We start from the raw sequence: 10,767 nt of genomic DNA, 5'->3' as shown, positions 1-10,767 counted from the left end.
GAGAGTGAGAGAGGAGAGAAAGGGAGAGAGAGACAGAGTCAACGAATAATAGCATTAACACAATCCCCCCCCCCATCCCCACCATCCCCTCCGGCCTAGGCGGGAGTCGAATCAACCAATGGTAATCCGCTCATGAATAACATTATTTTATGTACGGCGTATTCTGGGACCGTCGGTCGTTCGGGAGTGAAATCATATTATATATATATCTATCTTTCGGATAATTGATCAATATCGCCGCAGGCAACTGATGGTAGCCCTTGACGAAGTAAGAAAATGTTAGAGGGAGACGAGTTGCAAGACAGTACACACACACACGCACGCACGCAACGCACGGCGCACGCACCACGCAAGGTGGCACACGAGAGGGTGAGAAAGACACAGCACGCACACCGCAGCACACACACATACACACACACATCACTATACACCACACACAGCACACAGACACACACACACACACACAACAACACACACCACGCACACGCATACCACACGCAGCACACCACACACACCACACACACACACACACACACCACAAATACACAACACACACACACACACACACACACGCACACACAGCACACACACATCAACCACCCACCACACCCTTATGTGCATGCTACGGGGAGAAGGGGAGGTTGCCGCAATCATGGGAGGTGTTGACGCACGCGCGGCTTTCCTGATCGCGGCACTTTGCGCGAGTATTATTATTAAATACCATGCGTACGGCGCACCGGCGATGCAGCTGCAGACGAGGAGGTGGCGCCGCGTTTAGTTCACTATGGGCGGGAATGCTTGGAAAAGCTGCTACACGAGGGTTGTATCATAAAGTAGTGATAGAGGAGAAGTAGAATAGAGGTAGAATTAGAGGTAGAAAGAGGTAGAAGGTAGAATAGAGGTAGAAGGGTAGAATAGAGGTAGAATAGAGGTAGAAGGTAGAATAAGTAGAAGGTAGAATAGAGGTAGAAGTAAGAATAAGAGTATGAATAGAGGTAGAAGGTAGAATAGAGGTATGTAAGGTAGAATAAGAGGTAGAAAGTAGATAATAGAGTAGAAGGTAGAATAGAGGATAAATAGAGGTAGAAGGTAGAATAGGAGGCTAGAAGGTAGGATAGAGGTAGATAGAGGTAGAAGGTAGAATAGAGGTTATGAAGGCGCAGGATAGTAGGGACGAATAGAGGTTGAGAAGGTAGAATCAGAGGTAGAGATAGAGGTAGAATAGAGGTAAAGGTAAGAATAGAGTAAAGGTGAAACAGAGAGAAGGTAGAATAGAGGTAGAATGGTAGAATATAGAGGTAGGAATAGAGTAGAAGGAGACACTACGAGGGTAGAAGTAGAATAGAGGTAGAAGGTAGGATAGAGGTAGAATAAAGGCTAGAAGGAGAATAGAGGTAGAATAGAGTAGAATAGAGGTAGACAGGTAGAATAGAGGCTACGAAGGTAGGATAGAGGAGAACATAGAGGTAGAAGGTCAGAATAGAGTAGAATACGAGGTTAGAATAGAGTAGAAGGTAGAATAGAGGAGATAGAGGTAGAAGGTAGAATAGAGGTAGAATAGAGGTAGCAATAGAAGTAGAAGGTAGAATAGAAGTAAGAGGTAGAATAGAGGTAGAAAGAGGTAGAATTAGAGGTAAGAAGGTAGAATAGAAGTAGAAAGTAGAATAAGGTAGAAGGTATGAATAGAGTAGAAGGTAGGATAGCGGTAGAATAAAGGTAAGAAGGTAAGAATAGAGGTAAAATAGAGGTAGAATAGAGGTAGAAGGTAAATAGAGGTAGAAGGTAGGATAGAGTAGAATAGAGTAGAGGTAGAATAGAGGTTAGAATAGAGGTAGAAATAGGAGGTAGAATAAAGGAGGTAGAATAGAGGTAGAATAGAGGTAGAATAAGGTAAGAAAGGTAGAATAGAGGGTAGAATAGCGTAGAAGGTAGATAGAGGTAAGAATGTAGAAATAGAGTTAGAAGGTAGGAATAGAGGTAGAATATACGAGGTAGCAGCGTAGAATAGAGGTAGAATAGAGGTAGAATAGAGTAGAAGGCGTAGATAGAAGGTAACGCAAGGTCCCAAGGATAGAAGGTAGAATAGCGGTAGAATAGAGGTAGAATAGACGGTAGAATAGAGTAGAATAGAAGGTAGAAGTAGAGGTAGAAGAGAATAGAGGTAGAATAAGAGTAAAGGTAGAATAAGGTAGGAAGGTAGAATAGAGGTGGAAGGTAGAATAGAGTAAGAAGGTAGCAATAAAATTAGAAGGTAGATAGTAGGGTAGAGAGGTAGGATAGAGGTAGAAGGTAGAATAGAGGTAGAAGCGAGAATAGAGGTAGAAGCGTAGAATAAAGGTAAGAGGTAGAATAGAGGTAGAAAGGTAGAAATAGAGGTAGAAGGTAAGGAATAAAGGTAGAAGGTAGAATAGAGTAGAACGTACGAGATAGAGGTAGCAAGGATAGAATAGAAGTCACCGAGAGGTAGAATAACGTAGAAGGTAGCATAGAAGTAGAAGTTAGAATAGAGTAGAAGGTAAGAATAGAGTAGAAGGTAGAATAGAGTAGAAATTGAATAGAGTAAGAATAGCAGGTAGAAGCGTAGAATAGAGGTAGAAGGTAGAATAGAGGTAGAAGGTAGAATGAGGTAGAAAGTAGAATAGAAGTAGAAGGTAGAAAGATGGTAGAAGTAGAAATAAGAGGTAGAAGGTAGAATATGCTCTATTCTTAATGCTATGAGTTGTATTGATGTAACGGGCGAGGGGGACGCCGCGTCGCAGGCAGGGTAGAAGGTAGAATAGAGGTAGAAGGTAGAATAGAGGTAGAAGGTAGAATAGTCGCAGCAGGGGGAGGGGGGAACCCGCGTCGCAGCAGGGGGGAGGGGGACCCGCGTCGCAGCAGGGGGAGGGGGAACCGCGTCGCAGCAGGGGGGAGGGGAACCCGCGTCGCAGCAGACTCAGCAGCATCAAGATAATTGATGGATGCTTATCGTTGTTATTCGTTTAGAATCCCTTCTCGTCTATCGTAGAATCGTAGAATATACATCTGTGTTCAGTACATATGATTGTATTCTAATTACATGCAATAAAGATTTAATGATAATAATAATAATAATAATTATTATTATTATTATTATTATTATAACGTGGACCCGGCTTCAGCGGGGGTATAACCGTTGTGAAAATGTACTTGCCATTCCAATTAGAATCTTTTATTATAATTATTATTATTATTATTATAATAACGTGGACCCGGCTTCAGCGGGGGTATATAACCGCTCTGAAAATGTACTTGCCATTCCAATTAGAATCTTTTATTATATTTATAATTATTCACTCATGATAATAACAGGAGTGTCATAATATAGATTATATTATCGATCTATATTATCGATCTATATTATATCTATATTATATTATAATATATTATAATATGCATCTATATTGTCACACATCGACATATATTATCGACATTTGCTCGAATACGTGTTGTGAGCTTGCTCTGAGCTTAATGAAGTCGCAGGTGTGACAACACGGTAATCGAACGTTCTGACTGGTAGAACAATACACTGAAGACTTCTTATAGATGCCATGGGAGGCGTACTGGGAAAGAATTCTCGTGCTAATCTCTCGCTTTCCTTTGCATCGAAGCGTTGGGTTGTTGAGTGTAATATTAGACGATAGAAATGTCTTCCGATGTTGACGAAATGTTCCGACATCAGACATCCAAGAAAAGAAATACCGAATCAGAAATTTAGCAGATAAAGCTTTGCGTAAATGCGCTCCAGTGTATTTCTCATTCGTTCGGGTATACATTCAAATAATTATTACCACAATAGTGGTAATATAAGCACCACAATAGTGCCACTTCTCGTTCGTGTGTTTTTTCTTCTAATGTGTGATTCGAAAGTGGATTAATCACATCTCTTGTTGTCTTAGGAACGAGTTAATCACAAGAATTCGTGTGTGGTTAGTGTTGTTGCGCCATTACCGTGGCATCCAAGGTACGGGAATACCAGTGACACAGTACGAACGCAAAATTACCCGTTAAATATACCGAGCGCTCATAAAACTTAATACGCTTAGAGAAGAAAAGTATTTCGATATCCCGTTGACGGTGTATTTACCGACGAAGCTATACAACCCAACGTCTGTCACTGCGATCGGTCGGCTCCTTGTAGACTACTGCCCTTCTAAAGACGTGAAGGTTGCGTCAATGTGGACACCTCGTGTCGCCACCGTCGCTACCATCTACTTTGCAGTAGCCACTGTCGGGTGGGTGACTCATCCCCAGACGTCCGCATCCGTCGCTCATCATCCGTGATTCAATTCGTAAAGGTCTTCTCTAAACTAGTATGAATATCTACCCCAACACCGAAACCATCCGTCGATTCCTGTCTGATTCGCATATACCCCAGATGGCCGTGCTCTTGCAGAGAATAGATTGTGTTTGGTTTCGATTACCTATGCTAATTTTGTTACCGTAATCATATGGTGAACACGTTCTTGCATGGGTACTAAATTACTCATACGCGCGCACCTTCTATTTTCATTTCAACAATATTTAATTAGGTGTTGACTTCTGATAAGTGTAATCGGTAACCGTGTAAAATGATTCGTATAATTTAATGAGGATTATGCATACATACGTGCACGTGTTTGCGTTTTGCAGTCTTTCGTGTAAAGCATATGTATTATCACGTGATTGTCGCCAGGGAAATATCAGGAGTTAAGAAAGACAAATATCTTTATTAACTACTGGAAATATCTATGTAGCGGTTTGCCCATAATATTCTTTCCGCCAAATTCAGTTTACGTTGTCTGCTTTCGTAGAAGGAACTCCTACACAGCCAAGGAGATCGAATGACCATGCGAATTTAACGAATTAATTATATGCCCAAACGATAATAAACTGTTAGTCCACAATAACACAACTCCACGATAATGCTTAACAACACAATATTCATATATATATATATATATATATATATATATATATATGCAAAGAGTAGCCATAATAGAGATTAACTAGATGAGATAATTAGATTAATAATAGAGATCTCTTTATGTAGCTGCCTTGATATCATATATGATATAGTCTATATATCTGATATATACTCCTTGCGTTAAATGCCAATATCGTGAGGTTGTGTTCTTTATCGCCAGGCTTATCTCCCTGCGAAGGATATACACGAAGTTAATTAGAGAAAAATGCTCTAACTAGCGTCACGCGTGTATACGCGCCGGCGATTATGACTTAATGAACATATTAGAATATTTGTCCACCCACGGACAAACTGAACACATAGGCCGAACGCGACGCACGCGCACCGGCATTCAGCGGCTAGCAGACGGTAATCCCCACCGCCCGCCCCTTGATCGGCGTGCATAATGGATTTACAGTGGGCCCCACGCCACCCTCTCCCACACCACCCTTCACATCACCGTCGCGCCTTTTAATTACCAGGTCATCAAGGGCTATACTACCATTACATTCATTGACGGTGAACAGAGTCACAGCTTAGAGCTGCAAGCCGAGGGCGAGCCGCGCCGTGCCGTTGGACATTATTCTCTATACGAGCGTGCCAGCTGGCAGGCAATCGCTGGCATCGCATGTCAGCAGATTTGGCATCGTACCACTGGCCGCGCGGCCAGGCAGCCAGCCACTGTAGAGTTTTCCCGCGTATGATAAACCGCACGCAAGTTCGCGTTAGCAATCCGCAACGCCGACTCGACACACTTACAAAACCATGTCCATATGCGCCTTCTCCGATGTATGCCAGTCCGCAGTGTTAGCGGGGCCAACGTCGAATATCTGTCCCTGACCCAACTTCCCCTGTCGCGGTGGTTGCAGCGACCGGCCGCCATCGTTGCTGTAGCATTGGGCGAATGACGTGCAGGCGATGCGTTTCCCTGACATCCCCATCATGCAGTGCGCGCGTATGCAGCTGCGCGGCATCCTGGCAGTGAGGTGTGAACAACATACGAGGGCGTCCAATAGGCGGCAGGCCCGAATAAGCATCGAACAGAAATTAATTAAAAATACTCACACTGTTACTGCGCTTACACAACATACACTTTATTCATGTTAAATAACTACAGATTCATGCTCTATGCTCTGCTCGAAATTTTGCCAGCTCTATGATGCGCGATTTCTGCAAAGTTGTCTGAACACATTTCAAATAAAAAAATTACCAACCGGTCGCTGTGGCTACGCCACACTGACGGAATGTCCGAATACACCACAAGACAATTTTTACTTCTAAATTGCTTTCTAGACGTCCACGAGGCATCTAACTTGCGTGCATAATAAAAATTATTGCACTCTAGTGCCGAATTTCGGCGAAAAAAATAACAAAAAAATGCCTTTTCTAAAGACGAAATAGACACTTTGTGTCTTCCAATCACAGCCTACGCTGCACCAGAGTTTTATATTTTTAAATATGGGGACCCATTGGACCACCAAATCGCCGATCTCAGGAACTAGGCCATTCTGCTAGGCTAGAACGGTTTCCTACGAGAGAGTTTGGCCCAAATACGAAAATAACACGCTGTTTAGCGCACCGCGCTACGTCCTTCTGTTGTATTTTCGCATTTTCGTAATCAGAATAAGCCCCGCCTTCTTCTTTGATGGGCATGAATGGGGCGTCAACGACGTGACCCGTTACTGCGTGTAGGTGTTTGGCGAGATTGTTTGCTTTTCGTAAATAATGAAAGGCCCGGCCGATGTATTTCGCACCGAAGTGGAAAAATTTGGCATTTTTACCCGCTTTCGGAAGTGATTCTTACAATTAAATAATTCCGAAAATCTCTAACCGCGCTACTCGATTGTTTTAGCCAATGAACGTCTATGTGACGTCTTGTACGCATGACGTATGACGTATGACGCATGACGTATTGACGTATGTGACGTCAATGTGACGTCTTGCCCGCGCGCTTTATGCTTGGCTTAGCGGGCCTCGAAATGGATGTCGGAGGCGCAACACGCGTGTTTGTTTACATATAACTTTGTGACATGAGAATGGGCGGTGTATGGCGAGTTCTGCGATGATAACCTCGTAATTTCTCAGAATTTCTTAAGGTGCATGGAACATTTTACCAATTTAGTGGTGTCAGTTAGTCACGGATATGTCACATGCAGTAAGTACTAACCGTATATGTTTCACATACGTTCACCTATTTAGCACACAGGCGGTCGATCAGGCGGGAGAGCACGAGTGAGAGAAAGAGAGAAAGCGCGAGTGAGAGAGAGAGAGTGCCAGGAAGAGAAGGAGAGAGAGGGAAAGAGAGAGCGAGTGTGTGTGAGAGAGAGCCAGGGAGAGAGAGAGGAGAGAGAGAGAGAGAGAGAGAGAGAGGAGGGAGAGAGAGAAGAGAGAGAAAGCGCGAGTGAGAGAGAGAGCCAGGGAAAAAGAGAGAGAGAGAGAGAAAGAGAGAGCGAGTGTGTGTGTGTGTGTGAGAAAGAGCCAGGGAGAAAGAGAGAGAGCCAGGGTAAGAGGGAGAAAGCGCGAGTGATAGAGAGAGAGATAGAGAGCGAGATAGAGAGAGAGAGAGAGAGAGAGAGAGAGAGAGAGAGAGTGATATCAAGGGCAGTACATAAAGAGATCCTCTATTATTAATCTAATTAGGCTCATCTAGTTAATCTCTATAGGTACTCTTTGACTATATATATATATATATATAATATATATATATTATATATGAATATTGCGTTGCCGCAAGGATATAATATATATCCTTGTCGTTGTTAAGGCACTTATCGTGAGAGTTGTGGTTATGTGGCTAACAGCTTTTATTATCGTTTGGGCATGTAATTAATTCGTTTGAATTCGAATCGTCATTCGATCTCCTTGGCTGCTGTAGGAGTGCCTTCTACGAAAGCAGGACAACGTAAACTGAATTGGCGCGGAAAGAATATTTATGGGCCACAACGCTACATAATATTTCCACAGCTAGTTTGAATAAAGTATTTGTCTTTATGAACTCCTGATATTTTCCCCGGCGACAATTCACGTGATAATACATGATGCTTTAAGCGAATGACTGTCCCAAAAACGCAAACACGTGCACGTATGTTGCCATATATCCTCCATTAAATTATACGAATCCATTTTACACGGTTACCGATTACAGCTTATCAGAAGTCAACACCGATAAATTAAAATATGTTGAAATAAATAGAAGGCGCGCGCGTTATGAGTTAATTAGTGACCCATGCAAGACACGTGTTCACACATATGGCATTACGGTAACAAAATTAAACATAGCCTATTCGAACCAAACACAATCTATCTCTGCAAGAGCACGGCCAAATCTTGGTTATAGGTGCGACAATCAGACAAGGAATCGACGGAGTGGTTTCGTTGTTGTGGGGCAGATATTATCATATGAGCTTAGAAAGACCTTTACGAAGATTGAATCGACGGGATGAGTGGATGAGCGACGGATGCGGACGTGCTGGGGTGAGTCACCCACACCGGACAGTGGCTACTGCAAAGTAGAGTAGCGCGCGCGTGGCGACACGAGTCGTGTCCACATTGCACGCAATCTTCACGTCATAGAAGCGGCAGTCAGTCTACAAGGAGCGACCGAGCTCGCAGTGACAGACGTTGGGTTGTATAGCTTCGTCGGGTAATACACCAGCTCAAACGGGATACTCGAAATACTTTTCTTCTCTACGGTAATTAAGTTTATGAGGCGCTCGTATACTTTAACGGTAAATTGCGGTTCGTACGTGTGCCACCAGTGATCCCGTATCTTGGATGCCACGGTAAATGGGCGCAACAACACTAACCACACGACCGAGCTGTGATTACATCGTTCTGAGGACCAACACGAGATGCTGATTAATACACTGTTCGCAATCACACATTGAGAAGAAAAAACACACGATCGAGAAGTGCGACGTATTGTGGTAATTATATATATTTGAATTTTACCTCAACGAATGAGAATTACAGCTGAGCGCAGTTACGCAGAGCTTCATCTGCTAATCTTCGACGCATTCGGTGTTTCTTTCTCTTGCGCATCGCCTCGTTGATGTCGGAACATTGTCGTGTCAACACTCGGAAGACAATGTTTCTATCGTCTAATATTACACTCAACAACCCAAACGCTTCGCATGCAAAGGGAAAGCGAGAAGATTGCACTGAGCAATTTCTTTCCCAGTTACGCCCTCCATGCATCTATAAGAAAGTCTTTCAGTGTTTATTGTGCTCTACCAGTCAGAACGCTTACGATCTACCGTGTTGCTCACACCTGCGACGTGCATTAAGCTCAGAGCAATCGCTCACAACACCGTATTCGAGCAAATGTCGATAATATATGTCGATGTGTGACAATATTAGATGACATAATTATAATTATTATAATATAATATAGATATAATATAGATCGATAGGATAGAGGATCGATAATATAATCTATAATTATGACTGTTATTCATCATGCACGTGAATCAATTCATAAGTATAATAAAAGATCTCTAATGGAATGGCAAGTACACTTTTCAGAGCGGTTATATACCCCCGCTGCAAGCCGGACGTCCACACGTTATTATATAATAATAGAATCAATAATTTATAATAAAAGATTCTAATTGGAATCGCAAGTACATTGTTCACAACGCGTTATCACCCGCCTGAAGCCGGGTCCACGCTATAATAATAATAATGAATAAAATAATTATTATTTACGTATTATTATCATTAAATCTTTATTGCCATGTAATTAGATACAATCATACTGTACTGAACACAAGTGTTATATTCTACGCATTCAACGATAGGGCACCGAGAAGGGATTCTAAACGAATAACAACGAATAAGCATCCATCAATTATCTGATGGCTGACTGGCAGTCCTGCTGTCGACGCGGGACCTCCCCCCTGCAGTCCCCTCCCTGCTGCGAACGCGCGGTCCCCTCCCCCTTCTGCTGCGACGCGGCGTCCCCCTCCCCCCTGCTGCGACGCGGGTCCCCCGCTCCCCCCGTTACATATACCAACTCATAGCATTTAGAATAAGAGCCTATATTCTACCTTCACCTCTATTCTACCTATCTACCTCTATTTAACCTTCTACTTCTAATTCTACTTTCTACCTCTATTCTACCTTTCTACCTCTATTCGACCGTCTACCTCTATTCTACCTTCGTACCGCTATTTCACCCTCTACTTCGACTTCTAACCTCTATTCTACGTCTACCTCTATTCATACCTCTACCTCATATTCTACCTTTCTACTTCTATGCTACCTTCTAACGGTTTCTACCTTCTACTTCTATTCTACCTCTACTCTAATTCTACGTTCTACCTCATAATTCCACCTTCTACCTTATTCTACCTTCTACCCTCTATTCTACCTTCTACCTCTATTCGACCTTCTACCTTTATTCTACCTTACTACTCTATTCTACCTTCTACCTCTATTCTTACCATTCTACCTCTATCCTACCTTCTACCTCTATTCTACCTTCTAATTATTCTACCTTCTACCGCTATTCTACCTTCCACCTCTATTCTACCTTCTACTGCATTCTACCTTCTACCTCTATCTACCTTACTTCTACCTTCTACCTCTATTCTACTCTATCTCTACCTCTATATCTACCTCTATTCTACCTCTATTCTACCTCTATTCTACCCTATCCTACCTTCTACCTCTATCTCTACCTTCTACTCGATTCTACCTCTATCTCTACCTCTATTTCTACCTTCTACCTTTAATTCTACCATCTATGCCTACCTGTCTACCTCTATTCTACCTTCTTACCTCTATTCTTTTTATACCCTTCA

The 10,767-nt window shown here is 42.7% G+C and overlaps 1 long non-coding RNA gene across 1 annotated transcript in view; it reads right to left on the bottom strand.

The window, feature by feature from the left end:
- LOC106818671 overlaps positions 1-10,767 on the bottom strand; it is a 14,056-nt gene that overhangs the window by 2,418 nt on the left and 871 nt on the right. The window lies entirely within an intron of this gene.

The sequence above is a fragment of the Priapulus caudatus genome, unplaced genomic scaffold (assembly GCF_000485595.1).
Source record: "Priapulus caudatus unplaced genomic scaffold, Priapulus_caudatus-5.0.1 Scaffold2422, whole genome shotgun sequence".
NCBI classification, from domain to species: domain Eukaryota; kingdom Metazoa; phylum Priapulida; class Priapulimorpha; order Priapulimorphida; family Priapulidae; genus Priapulus; species Priapulus caudatus.
This window is presented reverse-complemented; position numbering and strand designations above follow the sequence as displayed.